The sequence below is a fragment of the Eptesicus fuscus genome, chromosome 3 (genome assembly GCF_027574615.1).
Source record: "Eptesicus fuscus isolate TK198812 chromosome 3, DD_ASM_mEF_20220401, whole genome shotgun sequence".
Lineage (NCBI taxonomy): Eukaryota > Metazoa > Chordata > Mammalia > Chiroptera > Vespertilionidae > Eptesicus > Eptesicus fuscus.
Genome location: NC_072475.1, coordinates 100182464 through 100207465, shown reverse-complemented (window position 1 = coordinate 100207465; position 25002 = coordinate 100182464). Strand labels below are relative to the sequence as shown.

Below are 25002 nucleotides of genomic sequence, written 5' to 3'. Positions count from 1 at the left end.
TGGTCCTTCTGCCATTCGCTCGATTTGCATATATTAGCCTTTTATTATATAGGATCATTATTCTCCATTCTCCATTATGCTCTCTGTTTTCCTCCTTTCTTTTCCTTCTTTTCTTCTTCCTGTATCTCTTTCTGCCATACAGGATATTGGCATTTAAATTATTATATTATAAATATTAAACTTATATGATAAGATATCCTCATGATACAGGAATATCAGTGTTGAAAATGGGAGAATCCAGGCACTTTTCAAATTTTTAATTTAAAGAAGGACAGGTCGCTGCTTTTATTCATTTTCCATTCAGTGGTTAGATACCACCTTTATTTGTTATGAAACCTGGGATTATAATAAAATTGAGGCCAGATATCCACACCTAGTGGAAAAGCCATCTTAACTGTAACAGCTATGGTCTGTCTGCAAAATGTCATAATTATGGTCACATGAGTTTTTCTGGTTTTCTAGCTCTCAGAGGGCTGTTTAGGTAGAAGATCCAGGGGATTATGTTGAAGGAATAGATGTGCCTTTGCCATGTAAATTACTACAACTTTAACATTTCCAGGAACTTAGATAATCTACTGGTGTTGGTTTCATTAATTACTTTGCATTTCATTCAGAAATTATGCTATTGTTTTAATATGTTAATATTAGAGGCCCTCAGCCTGGCCTGTGCCCTCTAACAATCTGGGACGCCCTCAGGGGATGTAGGACTGCAGGCTTTGGCCTAATCCCCAGTCAGTCCTACATCCCCCAAGGAATGTAGTAGTGCCCAAGTGGCAGGAGGCCAGAGAGGCGCCCGCCCACAGCGCCTGCTGCTGCTGCTAGGTAGCAATGCTGCCACAGAGGCAGGAGAGGCTTAGGTGCGAGAGGCTGCGCCACTGCAGCTGCGCTCACCAGCCAGCCTTGAGCCTGGCGTCCAGCGCCCTTGGATCAACTGAGTGGCGCTCCCACTGTGGGAGCGCACTGACCACCAGGGGGCAGCTCCTGCATTGAGCACCTGCCCCCTGGTGGTCAGTGCACATCATAGCAACCAGTTGACCTGTCTTTCAGACCTTTTGGTCGCTTAGGCTTTTATATATATAGATGCATGCTGATTTGGGGGCTCTATGTCTCTGTCCCTTGCTTTATTGATATCCATTTATTTCTCTCTTTAACAGACAAAAGATTGAGAAGGGAAAGAAAACAGATACTGTTCAAGCTGCATGTGTGTGCTTATGTCATCACATATAAGGGAAAGAAAACAGATACTGTTCAAGCTGCATGTGTGTGCTTATGTCATCACAGATACTGTTCAAGCTGCATGTGTGTGCTTATGTCATCACATATAAGGTGTGATGTGAATAAATCTAAACTTTTCATTACAAGGATATATGAAAAAATATTTTGGATATAGAAAGAATTTCCTTTGCCATAATTATAATTTTAATAAGCGAATTTACTAGTTATTTTGTGTATAATAATTTTATGAAGTTTTCTTTATGTGTAAAATTATTAAAAACTGATTTTACAGAGTGCAATTGTTAGAAACTGACATCACAGTATAAAATGTATACACTTGTCATAACAATATGCTTACATTTAGTTCATTTCTACTTCTGAAGTACCACTAGTTGTTTGGCTTTCATAAGTAAAGGAAAACAGGTAGCAAAGTCTATAGCCTACAAATTCAAAACAGGTTATTATTATTTATTCAGCTCCCAGTGATTGCACACATTTGACCCTAAATGACAAAGTAAATGAAAGCTCTTTTTCAAAGTAATATAATCAGTTCAAAAAATATTGTGCTAATAAAGTTATATATTCTAATTGAAAGATTGATGGCAATCCATTTAGTTGTTACTAGGTTATTTGTGACAGACAGATGCAGAGTAACCTCATTATAGTCAGAATTGTGATGACTTGTAGCTGAAGAGAGGAATAAAGCTTTGAACCACTGTCACAGTCCATTTCCAAAATGTAGTCAGAAGATGATTTAAAAGAAAATATTCGGCCATTAAATATAAGTTTGAATTAGTTACCTAGCAGTATTATTACAGAAGGAATGAAGTAATCATCTGTTTGATCTGTATTTGGCCTACTTAAAATTCACAAATCAGATTTACAAATTGCAATTTATGTAAGAGAAATGCAGAAGCAAACACTGGATTAAAAACATTATCCCTTGTGGTTTGATATTTCCAGTTCATATTTTTAGTTGTTTTGTTTTCATCATTAAGTCTCTATCAGTTTATTTTAGACATTTCTGTTCACAATTAACAGTCCATGATAAATATTTCAGCACTTTTAAAAATATATATTTTTATTGATTTCAGAGAGGTAGGGAGAGAGAGAGAGAGAGAGCAATAGAAATATCAATGACGAGAGAATCATTGATCAGCTGCCTCTTGCACACCCCCTACTGGGCATCGAGCCCACAACCTGGGCATGTGTCCTGACCAGGAATCGTACCATGACCTCCTGGTTCATAGGTTGATGATCAACCACTTGAGCCATGCTGGCTGGGCTATTAAGCACTTTCCATTTGTATGTTACCCAGTAGTTTAATGTCAGCCTTTCAGCCACAAGTACTCAAGGGAATTCTTATCAACATTTTAAAGTTACGTGGTGTGGAACCATGCCAGAGTTGCCAGACAGTCAAGGCCACTCAGAGTGTGAAAGGCCCTGTTGATAGTATGCCGAATGGCCAAGTCCACTCTGAACACAGCTGCCAGCCACAGCAATCTCATGGTACACTGTGCCCTTCTATAGCCCAATATGATTGATGCAACTATTGTCAGGAGGCCTTTGTCTAAGGAGTAATATACAGGTTACTGACCAGCTAGTCTGCTGGAGTGTGAAGAAGTATGCTGGAGAGAGGAGCAGAGAGTTGGTACTGCTACAATGTAAGGTTAAGAGCTCGTAGAGACCTCAGATATAGCTATCAGGTTAACCGGCTAGCGTATGCTGGGCAGGAGAGATAGGAGAAGCTGCTGAGCCAGAGTGCTCAGATACCGTTATAGTGTAAGGCAGTGAGTTTAGAGGCAGCATGCGGCTGCTCAGATAATAGCTGTGGGTACAGAGATTAATGCTGCTTTTGTAAAAAAGATATGTATGTACCAGCTGGTGTACAGCTGCCAGTATGGACTTTGCTGTAAAGAACTGTTTTGTCTTATGGCTGTATGGCCATTGGCTTCTGAATAAACATGCATTCTTATATGCCCACAACTTCTCATGGCTTCTTTGTCTAAAACCCGGCGTCCAAGAAGGTCCAGCCCCAGGCAGAGGGGCTCAGACTCAACACCTGTAACTAGTGAGCAGAGGATAAAGGAGGAACTTGGACTAAGTTCCCAACAGTTAGTACAGTGGGCAGATTCGAGAAGGAACCTGCCCTGAGGTAGTTGGAAAAAATTTAGAAGAATATATAAACTCAGAGTAACTCAGAGCAGCAGTGCTGTGCTGTGCTCAGGCAGAGCTTGAGTTGTCTCTGACACCTGGTTGAGAGGAAGATGGAATATAGATGCATGATAACTTTTTTTCTGTGCAAGATGTTGAAATCTTTGTGGGTATATTTCCTGTATATTTGGTTTGGAAACTTCTCTTTCTTGATTAATTAATATTAATATGAAAATTTTAACCTTAAAAAAGTTCTGTCTTCCTTCTGTAATATTAGCATGTATCTCCGGAATTCCTTATATTTAGAAGTATCCTCATAGATATATTTTTGTGTTACGTGCAGTAGTCTGGTGCTATGTCTTGCACATAAAACCCAATTTATTTGATCACATCTCATTTCTGTTACAATATCATTCACAGTTGTCCTTGCTTCTCTTACATCTCAGCATTTGCACTTTCTCTTATTCTTCTGCATCCTAAACTTTTTCTTGGGCTGCTTATAATCAATGTCATGTCTTTGTCACAGCTTATATTTCATTATTAATTCTAAAATTCTCTTATATTGACAGAAATTCTCTTTTGGAAAAACTGCACTTAGAAAGGTAATATTTTTTATTGTTTAGATAAATAAATAATGTGTTGGATATCTCTTATCTGCTAATACATTTAATATGCTATTCTATGTAAAATCATGTCTCTACATAAAGTTGACATTTTACCTGTCCTAAATAAATTCAAGGAAGCTGAGGATAGTGCTCCTTCTTAGGTTGTGTCATCAGTTTAGGCTAAAGTTTTGACTTGCCCAAACAAATGAATTTAAATATAAATATATAAATATAAAATCTGTACTAATAAAAGGGTAATATGCTAATTAGAGTGGACATCTTCTGGACGTCCTTCCGGACAAAGCCGCAGCAGCTGCTTGAAGCTCAGGCAAGCCGCGAATGGCGCTGCCACTGCGAGGGCTGGCCGAGGCTCAGGCAAGCTGTGGTGGCTGCGAGGGTTGAGGCGCAGGCAGCCATGGCGACCAGCCAAGGCTGCAGCAGAGGAGTGAAAGGGGTGTCTCCTTCCCCTGATCGGTCCTGTCACCTCCCACAGAGGGAGGCCAGAGGCAACAGCAGCTAGGGGGTGATGAGGGTGGTGCCTTCCCCTGATAAACAGGTGGCTTCCCACAGAGGGAGGCCAGACTGTGGCTTACGCCTGCTCCCTGCGGGCCTAAGCCTTTAGTAGGACATCCCCTGAGGGCTCTCGGACTGTGAGAGGGGACAGGCCAGTCTGAGGACTGCTCCCCCCCCCCGCCAGTGCATGAATTTTTGTGCACCAGACCTCAAATATAAATATAAATCTACCTAATAAAAGAGTAACATGCTAATTGACCGTACCTTCGTGACGCCCACCAGCCAATCAGGAGTGAGTATGCAAATTAACCCAACAAAGATGGGTTAATTTGCATACACAGGCACTGAGCGGCTGGGGGCGGGGCGGGACACTTGCGTCATCACCATGGCAACAATGGAGGCGTTCCGCACCACCCCAGCTATTCAGGGCCTCTGGGCAGTGTGGGAGGAGATAAGGCAGCTCCGGTCAGAGTGAAGGCGCTGCTGGCAGGCAGGGGAAGGAAGGGCCATTCTTGCATGAATCTTCGTGCATCGGACCTCTAGTATAAATACAATAAAATAATAACCAGCAGAACACCAGTCAGTTGAGATTGTGTTGTTCAGGTGATATGCTAAGGGTGAAGTGAAAATAAAGGTCCTTCCTTCCAATCCTAGGTATAGATCACTTTCATTGATTACCTATTAGCTATATAATCTCAGTCAAATTATTTAACTTCTGTGTCAGTTTTGGTTTTTGTTTTTTACCTATGCTGTTATACTTACACATATAATGTTATAGTTATATAAGATTGATCCATGTGTGACTCATAAAAATTGGAAATCCTTTAAAAATTATAGACATTTTTAATTCATTTAAGCAAATGATTATAGACTACTGAATGTGTAGCAGGTTCAGTGCCAGGTGTTAGGTATATGTCAGTGAATAAATCAGAAAAAAGTTATGGCTTCATAGAGGTTATACTCTCAGTGTTTTCATATTCAGTACAGAAGCTTGAAAAATATATGAATGTGAATATACAAATATGAAATACCCAGAAGTTCACTGTTATTGATTTGTAGATGACTATACTTTTTGCATATTTGTATGTATACATGTGTTTCACAGTTTTTTTCCATATTACTATTGTAGCCTGTGTCTTCTAGCATATATTTATCTCATAAATATTTTCCCATATCATATTCTTCATCACCATGTTGTTTAATGATGCACATTTTATTCCATGTTGTGTGCTAACTTTTTATTCTTTACCTTTGGATATTTAAGTTGTTTCCAGTTTTTCAGCATTGGTTATGAATATATGATCTAGAAAGAACAGACTATGATGAAAATACTTGTGCACATCCTGGGTTATTTCCCTCAAATAAATAATCATGTAGAATTTCTGAGTAAATGAGTGTAGATACTTTTAAGTTTTATAAGTTCTTCAATAAGATTGTTTCAATTTAAATTCCCATCAGTAATGCCCTGTGGGTTCAGGTAACTTATACTCTTCCTTTAGGACATTTTCCTTTGCCAGTATGATAGATGAATTGGTCATTTCATAACAATTGTACATTTTATTTCATTACTAGTGGCCTGGTGCACACAATCCATGCACATTAAAAGGAAATTAATTAGAGGAAATATTTTAATATTGCTATTTGCCCTTTCTCTACAATAGAAGTGCCAGAGATGAAAGAAAATAAGTAAAATGTATATGAAAATCTCCCTCCTGTCAAAGTCTGGGGCATGCTGCAGGACCCAGAGTCAAGTCCCCGCCCATTTACATGTGCCTTGAAATCGTGAGAGACCCAGACCCGGCTGGCCCCACCCCCATTGGGCGAGATCCAGACCCGGCCGGCCCCACCCCTGTCAAGCCCAGTAGGGTAGGGGGCACAGGTGCAGGTCCCCAAGCCCCAGCGCCAGGGCGGGGTGTGTGGCCTCAGATCCCCCGGCCCAGCATCAGGTCTCCTGGCCCTGATGTGCTGTCTTTATCTGGTTTTGGGATTAGGGTAATGCTGGCTTCATAAAAAGAGCTTGGAAGTGTGCCTTCCTCTAGAATTTTTTGGAATAGTCTGAGGAGGACAGGTTTTAGTTCTTCTTTGAATGCTTGGTAGAACTCCCCTGTAAAGCCATCCAGACCAGGGCTTTTGTTTGCTGGAAGATTTTTGATTGCTGCTTCAATTTCTTTGGTAGTTATCGGCCTATTCAGACTTTTTGATTCTTGCTGATTGAGTTTTGGGAGCTTGTATTTTTTTAAGAATATGTCCATTTCGTCTAGGTTTTCCATTTTGTTGGAATAGAGTTGTTCATAGTATTTTTTCATAATCGTTTATATTTCTGTGGGATCGGTTGTTACTTCACCTCTTTCATTTCTGATTTTGTTTATTTGGGTCCTCTCTCTTTGCTTCTTGGTGAGCCTGGCTAGAGGTTCATCAATCTGGCTTATTCTTTCAAAGAAGCAGCTCTTGGTTTTGTTGATCTTTTATATTATTATTATTATTTTTTTTTTGGTCTCTATGTCTTTTATTTCCGCTCTGATCTTTATTATTTCCTTCCTTCTGCTTACGCTGGGCTTTTCTTATTGCTCTCTTTCTAACTCTTGTGAGTTGTAAGTTTAGATAATTTATTACCTTTTTTTTTTTTTTGAGGTAGGCCTGTAGAGCTATGAACTTCCCTCTCAAGACTGCTTTCACTGTGTCCCATAGATTTTGCATTGTTGTGTTTTCATTGTCATTTGTTGCCATGATGCTTGTGCATTTTATTCCTAGTGAGGCTGAACCTTTTGTTATGTGAATATTAGCTTATTTTCCTATTTTTGTAAATTGCCTGTTCATGTTGTTTATGTGTTTTTCTTATTGGATTACTATTTTTATTGACATTTGAGAGCTTGTTATGAAGTGCATCACCCTCTTTTCATGTCCTGTGTCTATGTATATATGAGGGCTTTCCATTTTTAGGTAAAAAAACTATTAGTGTAACCTTTGTGATTTTCTAGTGATTGCTTCAAAATCTACACATAAATTGTTTTTCATTATCCTTTTATGAATATCACTTGTAGGTAAACTTCTTATATTACCTAGTTCTATAAGGAGACTTTTTTTTTTTCTTATTAGAGTACTGTTATTTCTTATTTCTTTTGATGCATATTATTGGAGAAGTTTTAGACACTGCTAGAAAAAAGAGAAGATTACATTAAAAGGGCTTAAATGAACAGATCCAATATATTCTTTACATGGGTATCATTTCTACCTTTCAATTCTATTGGCTTGGTGGAATGTTAGTCCTACATTGAGTTTTTTGGTGGTTTTTTTTCTTTAATATGTTTTTATTGATTTCAGAGAGGAAGGAAGAGGGAGAGAGAGATAGAAACATCAATGATAAGAATCACTGATTTTCTGCCTCTTGCATACCCCCTACTTGGGATCAAGCCTGCAACCCGGGCATATGCCCTAACTGGGAATCTAACTATAACCTCTTGGATCATAGGTCGACAGTCAACCACTGAGCAACACTGGCCGGGCTGAACTGAGTCTTTGAATAAAAGATATATCCTCCCAACACACACACACACACACACACACACACACACACACACACAATCTTTCCCCCTGAGATAGGTTACACGTATCTAAACTTTCTGTCTTATTTTTTGTATTTTAGAACAGGTGGCCAATAGCTTAATATAGACAAGGTCTGTTAGTCTTCACAGTGTTTTGCTATCCTATCTAATAAAAGAGTAATATGTAAATTGACCATCACTCCAAGACACAAGATGGCCACCCCCAGTGGTCAAAGATGGCTGCCCCCATGTGGACACAAGATGGCCACCACAAGATGGCCTGCAGGGGAGGGCAGTTGTGGGCAATTAGGGGTGACCAGGACAGTAGAGGAGGATAGTTGGAGGTGACCAGGTCGGCAGAGGAGGGCAGTTGGGGGAGACCAGTCCAGCAAGGGAGGGCAGTTGGGAGGACCAGGCCTGCAGGGGAGGGCAGTTGTAGGCAATCAGGCAAGCAGGGAGGGCAGTTAGGAATGACCAGGATGGCAGGGGAGGGCAGTTTGGGGAGACCAGAACTGCAAGGTAGGGTAATTGGAGGGGACCAGGCCTGCAGGGGAGGGCAGTTAGGGGTGATTAGGCTGGCAGGCAGAAGTGGTTAGGGGCAATCAGGCAGAAACAGGCAAGCAGTTGGGAGCCAGCAGTCCTGAATTGTGAGAGGGATGTCCAACTGTCCGCTTAGGCCCGATCCCACCAGTCGGTCAGACATCACTCAAGGGGTCCCAGATTTGAGAGGGTGCAGGCTGGGCTGAGGGACACCCTCCCCATGTGCATGGATTTCATGCACCGGGCCTCTAGTCCTATATTATAAAAGGCCAGATGCCAAAAGCATCATGACCAGAGCAACTGCTTGACCATTTGCCTAGAGGTGGCATTGACCACCTTTTGGTCCCTCCACCCCACTGAGCAGGGGTGCAGTGGGACTGGGGACTGGCAACTGGCAAGTGGGCTGAATGGCTGACCTCTTGGTCCCTACCCCCGGCCTGCAGGCTCTGATGAATCAGTGATGGTGAACGGTGGAATCAGGGTGGGTGGTGGAAGGACTGGGCTGGCTGTCAGGCCGTTGGGGTCACCAGCTCATCACCAGCTGCTTGGGGGCTCAGGCCTGCAGGAAAGCGGGCACCAGCGACTTCACCTCCATGCACGTGCCCTGAGCCAGCCACTAATGGAATGTGCTGCTCACTCGGGGCTGCTCACACAGGCGCGGGTAGGGCGCAGGTGCGCCCTGCAGCCTCCATCAGCACCTCAAGCCCCAGCAGCAGTGGTGGAGGCAGTGGCAGCGGTAGTGGTGGCGCCCACGTGAGTGACTGTCCCGGGGCACGCACATGGAGGTAAAGTTGCCGGCGCCCACTTTCCCACAGGCCTGAGCCCCCAAGCAGCCGAGGATGAGCTGGTGTTCCCAACAGTCTGATAGCCCGGCGGCGAATGGGCAGAAGATGGCCCTTATCGCAGAAGGCTAATCCTAGGGACCCTACTCGCACGATTTCGTGCCCAGGCCTCTAGTTGTGTTATAATTGTATTTATGCTTTTAGATGAGTCTTCTTCACTCCAGATCTCCACATGTTCTACAGCTGAAATTTATCCACACCTTAAATGCTTTACTCATATAGATTACTTTGTTGGAAACAGTTTGCATGTAAGTTTAAGAAAACTGCATTCATGATTATAGACAGGTAACAACAACAACAACAAAAGTCAATGGCTAAGAGATATAAAGTCTGGTGCTATTAAAACCATCAATAACAAGGGGAACCCTAGCCGTTTTGGCTCCATGGATAGAGTATTGGCCTGCAGACTAAAGGGGCCCAGGTTCAATTCTGGTCAAGGGCACATGCCCGGGTTGTATGCTTGGTCTCCAGTAGGGGGCATGCAGGAAACAGCCAATCAGTGATTCTCTCTCATCATTAATGTTTCTATTTCTCTTTCCCTCTCCCTTTCTCTCTGAAATCAATAACAATATTTTAAAAAGATAAGGGGAAATATATAATCTTCAGAATCAGTAATTATGAAAATTAATTTGTTGATAAGCTCTAAATTCAATAATGGCAGAGCTATATATTTCTTTAGGTTTTTTTATCTATAAAAGTTCCTAGAAGAATTGTAAATGATAATTAAAATTTGTTGAATGAATATAACTATTACCATTTATTCTGAGACTAAGGAATTTAAGAGCAATTCTTCAATCTCCTAAATTTCTATCAGATTTGACTATTTAGTAACAGAAATGTTAAATTAATTGGAAAATAGTTGCTACCACTTTTTTGGTAAAATATTTGTATATTTTTGTATGTGATTGTTTTTTAAAAGAATAATATTCTAACAATGGTCAGTAAAGATAGAGAAAAATATTAAATTATTAGATTATTCCCTTTGAAATCAGTTATTTAAAATAGATTATTTGAATGTATATTTTCCTTTAGAATAGACCTTATATTTCCATGGCTCATTCTAAGTATATTTTAATCATCACTTACAAAATACATATGACTTATTATAGGGTTGTGATTTTTATCCAATGTCTGAGTATTGAATGATGGTGTTTAATAATACTGTAATACTGTATATCAGAAGATTTATTGTAGTTTTAATTTCTCTGCACCAGGAGACAGAGTAATTGAATGTGTTTGGTGATTATTGACTGATAAGCAATAAAATGATCTTATGTAGAATTCAGTGGCAAATGTTTCTCCAACTCAACTCCTTCTGATTAAGATGGTCTTTTTGGTATAATGTGTTGATTTTATTAGATTCAAATTTATCATCAAACTAGCTATAGTACATTTGGCTCTTGAAAAGGGCTATTTCCCCCAAACTATCATCATATTCACAAATTAAATTGTGTATACCTCAGTGAAAGTTCTTATGAAAAAGTCAGTCTTGATAACTTCCTGAGCAGTCTAAGCTACCTTTGTAAACATCAGGTGAAATAAATGAGCTATGAATCTGTGGATTTTGAAAATTTTAATTATTCTTAATAAGCTAATGGAAGTTTCCTTCCAGTCATTAAATCTCTTGACCACTAAATTTTTAAGCACAGCAGTCTTTGTCCTCTTGAGTTGAAAATGGCTCTAATAATTGGAAGGGCTGGGAAAATGAGGAGTGCCAGTAAAAATGAAAATTCTAAACAGAGAAAATAATTCATGTAAACCATGTTAGATATGTTTATAGTATAGCTGAGTTTAATTCAGAAAATACCTTGAACATATTTTACTAGTATATATTAGGCTGTGTGCTAGGTTGCAGGGTTAAAAAATTGAATATATGCTAGGAGAGATGAAAGGATAGGAGATGTTTATTAATCCTTTATAGAACAGCCAGGAATGAAAGGTTGAAAGTCATGTGAAATAGCCAAGAATGGAAGTATATAAGTCATGTAACTTTCTATTTTATTTCATCTTGCAATGTACCATTGTATTTATGGCATTATACTGTAAAATGCATAATTGGGACTTTGTGTGGCAATTATGGTTTGTGTGTGCAACTTCAAAATTTTCTGAGTCCCTGAGACAACAAATTCATTTAAATGAAAGTTGAAAGATCAAGGAAGATTATAAATTTTCCATTTTTGTCAGATAATATTTGAGGAGATCGTGATGAAGCCACTTGAGAGAAAGAATTAAGAATGCATGTGTGATTTTCTAGGTAACAAAGAATTATGGAATCCAAAATGTCATATTTCTAAGCATTGCATCATTCCTTTGTTAAAATCCTAGACTGGCAATGCAATTTCATAGGAAATCAGAGAGCAAGTCTAAGATCTTTGAAACCATCAAAATAAATATTGCCCTTATATTTATTACATATTTGAAACATAATATGTATGAGCACAATTATATGATTAGTAAGGGAATTGTGTACATCTAATGGATTGCATGTTTTGCAAAAGTCAAAGAAGAAAGCATTTTTAGTGCTCTGCTAAACTAAACAGTATTGTGTCTTGGGATTTCTTTAGTGTTTATGCTTGCTCCTAACAAATATTCAACCAATAATTTTACTTGGCATATTTAAATGCAATTACTAAGGAAAAGTGTACATATTTGTTTGCACATATGAACAATTTCTAAAATGAAACTATTTTCAAAGGATAGTAATTTACTACTCAGCCGTATTTGACTGTTATATATGTTAGAAGAGATATAACTCTATTATTTCTTTATTTTATTCTGAGTGAAATTACTGTAAAATTCCAACCAAAGCTGTTCAGAAAAATGAAAAACAACTGAAATTTATTCCACTTTCTTTCCCCAAAGTTGCATTAGAAATACATAAAGAGGAGAAATGGTAGTTCTTGTGAGAAAATGCTTTAAAGTTATTTCCACAGTATCTTTTTCACTTTTTGTCCTTTGGAAAGCCTGGAGAGTTAAAAATATAGCACACATTTAACTTTTCATCTTTCTGCTACTGATTTTGGTTAAAGCATTCTTTAAAGATGAAAACATATATGTAACTTTTAACCTACTGATCTGTTTCTCTCAGGCAGCATAACAAGGTACCTTGCTCTCCAGGTGTCTGAGACTGTGGTCTCAAAAACAGCACAGGGACACTAAAGGATGAAGGTTAATTTATAATGGAGTTCTTTCAGGAAGGGTCCATTGTTGGCCCTGGCATATGCTCTCTCTACACCCTTTCGATTATAAAGCAACAGCTCTGCGGTGAGATATTATGAATGTTCCCATCTCTCCCTGTCAACACTTCTGAAACCTTTTCAGCACCCCATTTCCCAGTCTCTTCTTGATCAAAGCATGACCTGTTCACTAAGGCTTTCCTAAGATAATAATTAAATAACAAACTCTGAGCCAGAAGACAAAGGAAAAGACCGTGTAGGAGGACACTGCTAATTGTCCTCCCCACATAATCAAATCAGTACAGCTATCCAGCCAGGACTCATAACCCTTAATAAGTCACTCTACTCGATTAAGAGAAATTGATTTTCCTCTACCGTGGATCATAGTGATTATGATAAATATGGTTTCTGCCATTGCCTGCGCTCCCCCTTTGGCTGCCAGTGTCGATATGTTTGCAGGGCGGCAGGTAAACGAGCTGGAGGATGACGCGGTGTCATTAACTGCAGTTGGTATCAGCACTTTGACAGCTGTGGAATTGAGCGGTCCCATAGATCAGCTCGAAGCCCTGCGCGGCAATTACACACTCCCGGCCACACCACCAGCAGCCCTCAACGTGCGGCACTCCTGGGTCATGAGTCTTAATTGGAACTGTAAGAACAAAACAGAATTTCTTGCAATGATGGAGTTTAGCATGAAAACTTATGTGGGAGCCAGTCAGCATCCTGGCACTTTGCCAAGGTCCTACCTCGATCCTCGGGTTATTTGAAGTCTACTGTGGGCGTATCTTAGTTTTTGTGTCTCTGATCAAATCTAGATTTTTAGATAAAGCAGTATCTTAATGGTGGAAGAACGTGTGGCTTATCCACCCTATTCCTTTCTTATTACTCACAGAGAGAATCTTGTACTGGTGATTGTGTGTTGAATTTCCATCTCTTGACTTCCTGTGATAACTCTTGGTGCTCCATTTTAATATCAGTGGGGAAAAGGAGAGGACACTATTCTCTTAGAGCAGGCTTATTATAACTGCTGGGAGTTTTCAATATAAACTTTCTATGGTACATAGCATGTAGAATGTTTGTTTCTGTAGTTAAAAATCCATGAAGTTCTTAACTTGGTACCTGACATGTAGTTTATATAACACAATACATAGATATTAGCAACAATAATGATGTGCTTTTTTATTACTTTTCCTCTTTTTCAAATATGTTGGGTTTGGAACTTTGTGTACATCATTGACTTCCAACAGCTACCCCCATTTCTGTGTCCTACACAGGCCGTGGTATTGCAGAGTGAGAAATAACAGAAATATGTGAAAAATTAGTCTTACTTACAGAGGCATTTAACTGCAAGAGACATTGAAAAGAGACCTCAGAGTTCTTTTCATAAAACTAATAGATTTATTTCTTTTGATTAAAATTTTATCTTGATGAGTTAGAGTTAGGTTTTTTTAAAAATTAGCTTCATCATTAAACACTAAAGTCCTATTTTTCATTAGGTCTACACTAAATTGTTGCTACCAAATTGTTATTTCTTTTCAAAATAATATAGTCTAATTCTATTAAGAAAAATTAGTTTGTTTAATTCATATCTTGATATCTTTTATGATTTTATATAACCAAGAAAGGGCAGGAAAATATGCTTTTTTTTCTAATTTTAAAAGTTCACTAGTGCCCTGACTGGTTTGGCTCAGTGGATAGAGCTTCAGCCCATGGACTGAAGGGTCCCTGGTTCCATTCTGGTTAAGGGCATGTATCTTCCTTGTGGGCTCAATCCCCAGTAGGGGTCGTGCGAGAGGCAGCTGATCGGTGTTTCTCTCTAATCTATGTTTCTAATTCTCTATTCCTCTCCCTTCCTCTCTGTAAAAAATCAGTAAAAATATATTTTAAAAATGCACTGATGCGTTTCCCTTTATTCTGGACACCATTGCTACAGAGTCTACTGCTCTTTAAAGTAACTTTACAATTATATTACTTCTTAGCATTTCCCAAGAAAAGACAGCCATGACAATGGGACTTAATAGTAGGGTATTGTTAGGTTTGATCAAATAATTGAATTGATATCCCTCCCCTGGGAACTGACCTGTAAGCCACTTCACAATGGACATTCCCTTTCACTTAGACCACATTCCACTTTCTAAGACCATTATCTCTGCCCTCCGTACCTGCCCCAGGATCTGGACCTGCACAGAGAATTCTCTGCCCAGATAAAGCCCGCCTAGGGTCCTTTAAAATCTCTGACTCCCAGCCCTGGGGGCCGGTGCCTTTTTGGGGCTCAGCCCATCTGGTTTTCCAGATGACCTAATAAATTCAGAATTCTTTACCGCTTTTGGCCTTGTGTGTCCTCCTTCGGCGACCCTAACAGGTGTATGTAATATTGTAACTAGTTTAATGTTGCTTTTAAGCTTTTTGTTAATGAGAAATAACAAATTAAATAATAATTAAAGTTGTTAAAACTCTGGCTCTATTCCCACCAATTTTGAGGGGAATTTTTCCTCCTGTTATCCAGGGAATTCTAACTGTACAGTCCAGTGATCACAAACAAGTCTATGCCTGATAGAAACTTTCCGAATGGCTGTCTGTCCATAGTGTCGACCATCTAGTGAGGAAATATTGAGGAGATGGACTTTGCTCAGGAATATCTGTCTCAGTTGGAAATTTAATAAACGATATGCAGCCAATATATTCAGATTTCTTTCTTTCTTAGAGCTGAGCAGTCCATATACCTACAGTGATCTTGATAGAGAAGGTCCTTGTGCAGTACTTCCAAGCAAAAGCAATTGAATTTAACAAAAGTTATTTAACATTCACAATATTCCAGACACCATAAAGAACTTGGAATACAAAGATAGCTTAGATGCCAATTTGAATCTGACAAGCTTTCCTTATTATCACCCCAAAATTTCCCCTTGTAATGTATAGTTTCTTAACTTTTATAGCAATGATAGATTATTGAAAGATATTGTCCAGTTCTTCAGACCAATACTATAGGCAGTTTTAGTTTCTCTATTAGTTTTCATTGGCTCATTACTGTCACTTTTGACACTGAAATACACAGAATCTATTAAACTATCATAACCTCTTTTCATTGTGATTCTGCTTTTTGAAAATACCATTAATTACTCATACTATCAATGATATAGTACAGTGTATTGTATCCTAGTGTCTACTGCATACTCTGAATTCACCAAATTACTCAAATCTGGTTTATAGAATTTCTTCTCAATAATAATTTAGATACCATGATATTTTCAAGATGATGAGGGAATCATGAATGGAGAATTTCTTTCTGAATAAAAAAAGCAACTGCCTCAGAATCTCTTGTGTATCTAGCTTAGAATATTCAAGAACATATGTTCATATTAGAGATACAGCATGCACTATGATTAGCAGAAGACAGACCAATCATTATATAAAGCAACAGATAAAAATACATTTTAAAGCTTTTAAATGAATGATGTGGAGTTAGTTTTTAAGCTCTTTTTCATGATTATCCCTTAAAGTTCTGTTTTAGTTCTGAGTCAACAGTAGAACTTATAAGATACATGAAAAGACGTGGGATGGTTTGCTCTGTGTTCTGCTTTATGACAGAAATGGCCAGAAGCAAGCAGAATGTGAAATAACAGGAGGGATTTGGAGCCGACGGAGGCTCAGGCCAGTCAAAGGCTTCCTTCCACACTCAGTGAGGAGAAAAGCATAGGGATATCTAGGTAGGCCATGAGGTAGCAACTGAACTGTGCTTAGAAGTATTTGTCATATGAGACTTTATTTTATTAAAGGAAAAATGCATGGATCATCTTAGCAGTTCTAATTTCTCAGTCTATAAGAAAATATGATTGTGAGTAGAGAATAGACAAAAAGAGCAATAGAGGAAAATGTTAAAAGTCTACATTTAAAATAGTATTGGGAGTTAATCTGATCATTCTCAAGAGTATGGATTGGGGACAATTTGTTTCCCACTGGCCCAATACAACACACACACATTACATAGATTTATAAATATAGTATATATAAATAGTATATATAAATCAAATTTTCATATGAATAATTTCCTGATGTTGAAAACCTGGTTTAGACCAGAAAATCTTCTGAATATTTAATAAAATAAAAAAATCTCCTTCCCTGTATTATATTTCATTAACAATTTTATTCACATTTTAAAACTATTGAATTTTAAATCCACTAATGGATTGTACTTGGAACTGTATTAAAAACCAAAACTTACTACAGTACATTAATACTAAGCAGTCTTGCAAAAACATGTACCAACATTTTAGGAGTTTAACAATGAAAATATGATTTACCACCTAAAGTTTATTTTTGGATTCTACATTACTTGAGTGGTTTGGAAATGTGTTTTATAACACAGATATGGAACCAGCTCAATAACTAACGGTTCCTGGCTGCAGATCGCCGTCCTTGTGGAGGACTGCTTCCCGGTACATCAGTGTCAGTGCCACTCAGTACTTTCCAATGAAGCTTTGTGTTCTGGGCTGTGTCTTCTGACTCAGTCTAAAAAGACCTCTCTGCTACTCACTGTCTCTGAAGTTTGACAGCCGCTGAAGTAGCAACTACCTCCTCGTCACTTCCCCCCCGCCCCTTGTTTTGATAATTATGAGCAAAGGTCAATCACTTTCCCATCAAGGCAAACCCTAACAACCCCACATGTCAGCGCTTAAGTTAGAGATGACATGCTTGTCAACTGCAAAAAAAAAACACGGGAGTGTATCTTGACTTCCTTGTGACCAGCTGAAAATCAAAACCCTACTGAGACCCAAGGCGGGAGGGGCTGAGGAAGGGTGGCTGTATGGCCTGCCTTTATCAATAGAGGGCAATTTTTAAAAATGTAAGCTCCGCAAATGGACTATTACATTCCGCTTGTTAAGCATGAACTATGAGCACCCTGCCAGAATGCAAAAGCTTCTCTTAACAGCATGACCTGCAGTGCTTTAGATATAGAGGCCTTTTTTTGTTGTTGTTGTGGCATTTCTTTTGAAAACTAGCTTTATTTTTTAGATGACGATGAAATGATTTAAAGCAGGGCACGGAAGGGTCAAATGATGCTCTTTTTATAACCAGATTCTGGGTGAAGTAAAAATTCTAAGACCATTATACAGATAAAGACACGGCTCAGTTTGTAAACACTGAAGGGGTAAGGAGGGAGATATATGTCTTTATATTATGAAATTTGACGTTAAATTTCCACTGCTCAGATTGTCAGAGATTCATTTACATTTAATTATGCAATATCTCTCAGCCTTCTTGGAATCGATATGCATAGAAATATGCATTACTGAGTCTTTTGGTAATGGTCCCTGAATTCGTAAACAAAGCACATCACAAAACATCAGCGTTGAGAGCTTGTGCTTGAGTGGTCTTTGGGTATTAGGGTTCTTGCCAACATGTTAACATTGTGCACTTTTAATAGTCCCAGCACTTTGACTTAAGAGAATAGAGTGTGAAGTTAAAATTTCACCCAAGGTTCCAATTTAGTACCTGCTCATGGTGTGCATTCCTTTATACAATCTAACATTTTCCTAAAATTATGTGGATCCTTTTATTTAAATACTTTAAGGGCTTTCTGTTTGAAGGAAACCTGTAGAAACTCTTCTTTTTCTTCTTAGTAGAAGATAAATCCTGCTGTACAGTGAATCATTATTATCAAGTCATTATGCTGCGCACCTGAGACTTATACAGGCCTGTGTCAGTTATACCTCAGTAAAGCTGAACATGAGTCATTACCTCCTCGCTTCTCACTTGTTTAAATCAAAATTTTATTTACTGCATTCCACTAATGTTACGTAGTGAGTTTGCTACAGGTATGCTATGAGAGATTGTTAATGGCACTTTCAATCTCAGAATGAAAGAAACTCACATTTCAAGGAAGCTATGACCCAAAGTGGTAATTTGGGATTTTAAAATAAGTGATTTAAGTATTTTCTGAAATGAACAAATCTAACCTAACCTTACAGCAAGCAATATCCCAGATTCTTAAGAATTAAAGTTTCTGTACAAATATAATGAGTTGTGGGTATATAATTCCATGTTCTAGATAAATAGCACTTGCTCTTTTCTTTATACACTAAGATGCAATATATAAGCTTGTTTTATCATCAGTCATTGTCCTTAGACATACATGTCTTCAGACACAATGATATGTTTTGGGTGATACTCTTGGAGATCCTTGATTTTCTTTTCTTTCTTTCTTTTCCATTGCCTGGTAGTCTAGATTCCAGTTGTTCACCTTCCATGATGCCCCCCAGGAGGGAGTCAAAGACTGGCAAATACAGAGGTGTTTTGTCACCTTTTTTATCCCCTCCTCAGTTATTCATTATGGTAATGGCACTTGGTGATGTGCAGTTTCTGGATTTATGACCCATTCTCAATAAGTGTGAATTCAGACTGCGTGTGCATCTTTGATAAGGTTCTAATTGAATAGTGGTGACCTTTCTGATTGTAATTCAGGGAGGAAGATTAAAAAGCAGTCCAGGAACTGACAGGTTTGGGACAATAACATATGAATTCGGCTCTGCTGGCAGGCAAGAGATGTAAGCCCTGATAAATTAGAGGCAGACCAAACAGGCTTACTGAATGATTTTTCATTTTTGCTACATCCTTGGGTAAAACGCTATTGCAGAAACTGTGTTAACACTACTATCCATCCCCTACTTTTGTGTTGTACTACTTGTTTACTCATTGCAGAATCTAGCCAATCATTCAGGTAATATAGTATCAAAATAATTGAAGACCACATACTCAATTAAAAATGCAAGGCTCCTGTTAACACCCACGTGAATTATAAATTGAAGTTGGTGAGTATTTGAGAGAGCTACCAAAACTCAGGAAAAAAAAAAATCTGTCTTTCTCTCTCCTTCCATATTTCCCTTTCTCACATAGGAATGTAACGTGTATTGAAAATATCTATGTGTATAAACACACTCAGATCCTGAGAGCAGCTTTAAATTTTAAAGATTTAAATCAAAATTCAAATTTAAAATTAAAATTAAAGATGGATTCTAGAAGAGATTCAATCTAATTAGGATACACAATTAATATTCTTGTATTTGATAAAGTCTTAAACTCTTCATGTGTCTTCCACTTTGAATAGTGGAAATATACTTGCATAGACAAGTATATTTAATTATATATTTAAAGGATAAGAAGACATATCCTCACATGCAAACATATATATGTCTTCAGAGAAAGATAGACTGAGATTTTTTCCTAAAGAGTAAGAATCTCTTACCCTTTGAGACAACACCGATGGACCTGGAGAATATTATGCTAAGTGAAATAAGTCAGTCAGAGAAAGATAAGTATCACATGATTTCACTTATATATGGAATATAATGAGCAAAATAAACTGATGAACAAAATAGATCCAGAGACGTGGAAGCATGGAACAGACTGACAAATCTCAAAGGGAGGGGCAAGGGGGTAGAGATTTACCAAAGAACTTGTGTGCATACATGTATAACCCATGGACACAGACACTAGTGTGGTGAATGCCTAGGAGGGGTGGTGTGGGTAGATTGGATCAATGGGGGAAAATGGGGACATCTATAATACTTTCAACAATAAAGATACATTTTTAAAATAGTAATGCTTCTCCTGAGGTGTGCTAATATATGATAACCAAATCTTAAGTTTATAATAAACATGTTAATAAAATAGAATTAACTTTTTGAAAATGAAAAATTGTAAAAGTTACCATGTAGCTTTGTTATGTGATTGTACACACTGAGTGGCCAGATTATTATGATCTCTGAACGCATAATAATCTGGCCACTCACTGTGTGTGTGTGTGTGTATGTGTGTGTGCACATATTAGAGGCCCGGTGCATGGGTGGGGATCGGCCAGCCTGGCCAGGGGGAGGGGACATGGGCGGTTGGCTGGCCTGCCTGCTGGACGAACTCCTGGTCGTGGGGACAATTTGGATATTAGCCTTTTATTATATAGGATATACACTGAATGGCCAGATTATTATGTGTTCAGAGATCATAATAATCTGGCCACTCAGTGTAATATCTACTTTCTTTGCTATTGGAGCCTGCTGCTTATACACATGGAATGCAAAATACATCATCCAAATAGCAGGCGAGTCAGTTTTTGGGCCTCCCTACCAGGATTAATGGAAGAAGGAGCTCTGTCTCTTCACTTGCTCCTCACACATGGCTGCCATCAAGGAGCTCAGAGCCTATCAATTCTGCACTTGCCTTTACTAGTAAAAGGAGTCCTCTGGGTTACCACAGGAGGAAGGGGAGACAACTGCCTTTCCGAGGGCCTGACATGGCTTGAGTGCCATGTTAAGCTTATGTATGTGAAGAATTGTGCTCTGGCCTCACCATAACTCAGGTGTTGCTAGTGGCACTGTTTACACAGGTGAGATGTGTTTCCCAACTCTTCACACAGGGCGTGGCCCCAGCAGTCACTATGCAAGTGGAAAACAAGCTGAGGAAGTCCAGGAGAAATGAAGTAACTAATCTAATGTTACACTAATTGAAACTTGGCAAAACCAGATTTGAATTTGGGCTCTGAGTATCTCAACACAAGCAGGCAAACAGGCAACAGCAAACTCCTAGCTGTATTGCTTTATGACAATTTTGCAATTCACCTCCCAGACTCCATATTTTAAACAACAACCTTTTTGAAATATACTTCATATACCATGCAACTCATTCAAAGTGTCAGATAGCACTTTCTATTTTATACCTATTATAAAATTACCATAATACAGTGCCTCTTCTTCAGCTGAGGACTGAAGACTTATTTGATTTTAACTTAAGGAAAATAGGAGGTAAAGCATATTTTCCCCTCTTCAATCTATTAGTGAATATTTGTGATAAATTCTCCATACCTAAATATTGGTATTCTTCCAGAATTTCTTTGACATTTGACATTTCCTGTCCATTTTTTTAATACTTTTCTAATTTATTTATTTTTGTTCTTTTTTTATTGTTTAAAGTGTTACATTTAGTAGTACATATATCTCCTTTTTTCCCCCCATTGACCTTCCCCCAGTCTCCCCTACCCCCTGTTGAATGCCCTCATCCCACCTCCCCAGTGTCTTGTGTCCATTGATGTGCTTATATGCATGCATACAAGTCCTTCGGTTGATCTCTTTCTCCCCCTCCCCAACACTCTCCAGCCTTCCCACTGTAATTCGACAGTTTGTTCGGTGCTTTACTGCCTCTGTATCTATCTTTTTGTTCATCAGGTTATAATGTCCTTTATTTTCCATAAATGAGTGAGATCATGCGGTATTTTTCTTTCATTGCCTATCTTATTTCACTTAACATAATGCTCTCCAGGTCCATCCATGCTGCTGCAAATGGTAAAAGTTCCTTCTTTTTTATAGCAGCGTAGTATTCCATTGTGTAGATGTACCATAGTTTTCTAAACCACTCATCTGCTGATGGGCATTTAGGCTGTTTCCAAATCTTAGCTATGGTGAATTGTGCTGCTATGGACATAGGGGTGCATATATCCTTTCTAATTGGTGTTTCTAGTTTCTTAGGATATATTCCTAGAAGTGGGATTACTGGGTCAAATGGCAGTTCCCTTTTTAGTTTTTTGAGGAAACTCCATACTGTTCTCCACAGTGGCTGCACCAGTCTGCATTCCCACCAGCGGTGCACGAGGGTTCCTTTTTCTCTGCATCCTCACCAGCACTTGCCGTTGGTTGATTTGTTGATGATTGCCATTCTGACAGGTGTGAGATGGTACTGCATTTTCATTTGGATTTTCATCTCTCAGATGATTAGTGACTTTAAGCATGTTTTCATATGTCACTTGGCCTTCCTTCTGTCTTCTTTCGAAAAGATCCTATTTTGGTCCGTTGCCCATTTTTTTTATTGGATCATTTATCTTCCTTTTATTTAGTTGTATATTCTGTTTAGGTCTGTTGCCCATTTTTTTATTGGATCATTTATCTTCCTTTTATTAAGTTTATAAGCTGCCTGTAGATGTTGGAGATAGAAGGATCATACCTCAACATAATAAAAGCCATATATGATAAACCCACAGCCAACATCATACTCAATGGGCAAAAACTAAAACCATTTCCCCTAAGAACAGAAACAAGACAGGGATGCCCACTCTCACCACTCCTCTTCGACATTGTACTGGAAGTATCAGCCATTGCAATTAGACAAGAAGAAGAAATAAAAGGCATCCGAATTGGAAAAGAAGAAGTAAAGCTGTCCTTATTTTCAGATGACATGATATTGTACATAAAAAACCCGAAGACTCCATCAAAAAACTATTAGACTTAATAAATGAATTCGGCAATGTAGCAGGATACAAAATTAACTCCAAGAAATCTATGGCATTTCTATACACCAATAGTGAACTTACAGAAAGAGAGACTAAAAAAGCAATCCCATTTACCATCGCACCAAAAGAATTAAGATACCTGGGAATAAACTTAACTAAGGAGGTAAAAGATCTATATGCGGAAAACTACAGGACACTGAAAAAAGTGATAAAGGAAGACGTAAACAGATGGAAGAACATACCGTGTTCATGGATTGGTAGAATCAACATCATTAAAATGTCCATACTACCCAAAGCAATCTATAGATTCAATGCACTCCCCATTAAAATACCAATGGCATATTTCACAGACCTAGAAAGAACTCTCCAAAAATTCATCTGGAATAAAAAAAGACCCCAAATAGCCACAGCAATCCAGAGAAAGAAGAACAAAGTAGGTGGGATCTCAATACCAGATTTCAAGCTGTATTACAAAGCCACTGTTCTCAAAACAGCCTGGTACTTGCACAAGAACAGATATATAGACCAATGGAATAGAATAGAGAACCCAGATATGGACCCAAACCACTATGCTCAATTAATATTTGACAAAGGAGGCATGAACATACAATGGAGTCAAGACAGTCTCTTCAATAAATGGTGTTGGGAAAATTGGACAGATACATGCAAAAAAATGAAACTAGACCATCAACTTACACCATACACAAAAATAAACCCAAAAAGGATAAAGGACTTAAACATAAGACGGGAAATCATAAAAATACTAGAGCAATCCACAGGCAGAGAAGTCTCAGATATATGCCAAAGAAATTTATTCACTGATACCGCTCCTAGGGCAATGGAAACTAAAGAGAAAGTAAACAAATGGGACTACAGCAAAATAAAAAGCTTTTGCACAGCAAAAGAAACCGTCAACAAAACAACAAGAAAGCCCACTGTATGTGAGAACATATTTGCAAATGTTATCACTGATAAAGGTTTAATCTCCAACATTTTTTAAAAAATATTCATGGCCCTTGTGCCCTCCTATGACAAACATGTGGGCTATTCTTGAAAGCACTTATTCACATTCCTTCTACACATCTTGCAACTCCGTTTTACTCTCTATACTTACTGGCAATTAAATATATCTAAAAAATTTACTTTCTCCATGACACTGTCCTAAAAGCATGCTGTCTGTCAGATTAAGTTAAAAGAGGGACCAGCCTTTAGTGATTGACTTTTAATGTCCTTCATGATGTGAAATCACATTACTTATATAACCCTTACATTTCATAATTGCTACCAGGCAATACCTTCTCTAAGGAGACCAAACTGCTTCATCTCTTATGTTAATGTTTATTTCTGACTCAGTGGCTTTTCTTACTTGTTCAACCAGTTTACCTTTGTTACCGGAAAGGGGACCTGGCCCTTGGCAGGTCTGCCTAGGGCCAGCCAGTAGGGTTGGGCTCTTGACTTCATGCAGGAAAACATTTCACAACACAAGTCCAGGTGACTATGAGGGAACATTTATTAAAGCTGGGGATGCAAAACAAGAAAGGTCTTAGCATAGAAGAAATAACAGGAGAGGCCTAGGCTGGGCTGCCATAGCTCTCTGGGAAGTCAGAGTAAAAGGGGCCTTGGGATCAGGTTCAAGGGTTATCCTCGGATGAGCTGCTGCTGCCCATTGCTCCCCTGGTTGCAAATCATGGTGTCCTTTAGGGTTTAGGATAGGTATGCCTGGGGGAAAGGAGAGGGATAAGGGAGTGGATGGGGTTGCTCCCCAGAGGGAGAGCACATACTGGGCCCTTTGTCTTGAGGCTTTATCTCTTTCTCATGGGCTGGAATCTTAGGGGAAGTCTCAGGGGAGAGTTTCAGCAGAATATTCATCAGTTTTCTAGATGTGCTCCTTCAGGGCCATGGTCTCCACCAATTGGCCGGTGTCAGGGCAGGGGCTAGTTAGCCATTGCAGCTGAACCTGGTGTCACCCACCTGGTTTTGCAGCTTTTCTGGGTCTGGAGCTGAAATACACCTGAGGCCTAGATGTTATCTCTAGGGAGAGGCCTTCTGTATCTGCTGTAAATTGCTCTGTAGTTTGCTCAGCTATTGGTCTCAGTTTTCTTATTTTGCTTGTCCTAGCTTACTGGCCTGTCTTCCCTCCTT

At 38.8% G+C, this 25002-nt stretch overlaps 1 protein-coding gene across 1 annotated transcript in view; it reads left to right on the top strand.

Moving 5' to 3' along the window:
• ROBO2 (roundabout guidance receptor 2) overlaps nt 1–25002 on the top strand; it is a 744230-nt gene that overhangs the window by 99182 nt on the left and 620046 nt on the right. The gene's annotated exons all lie outside the window — the stretch shown is intronic.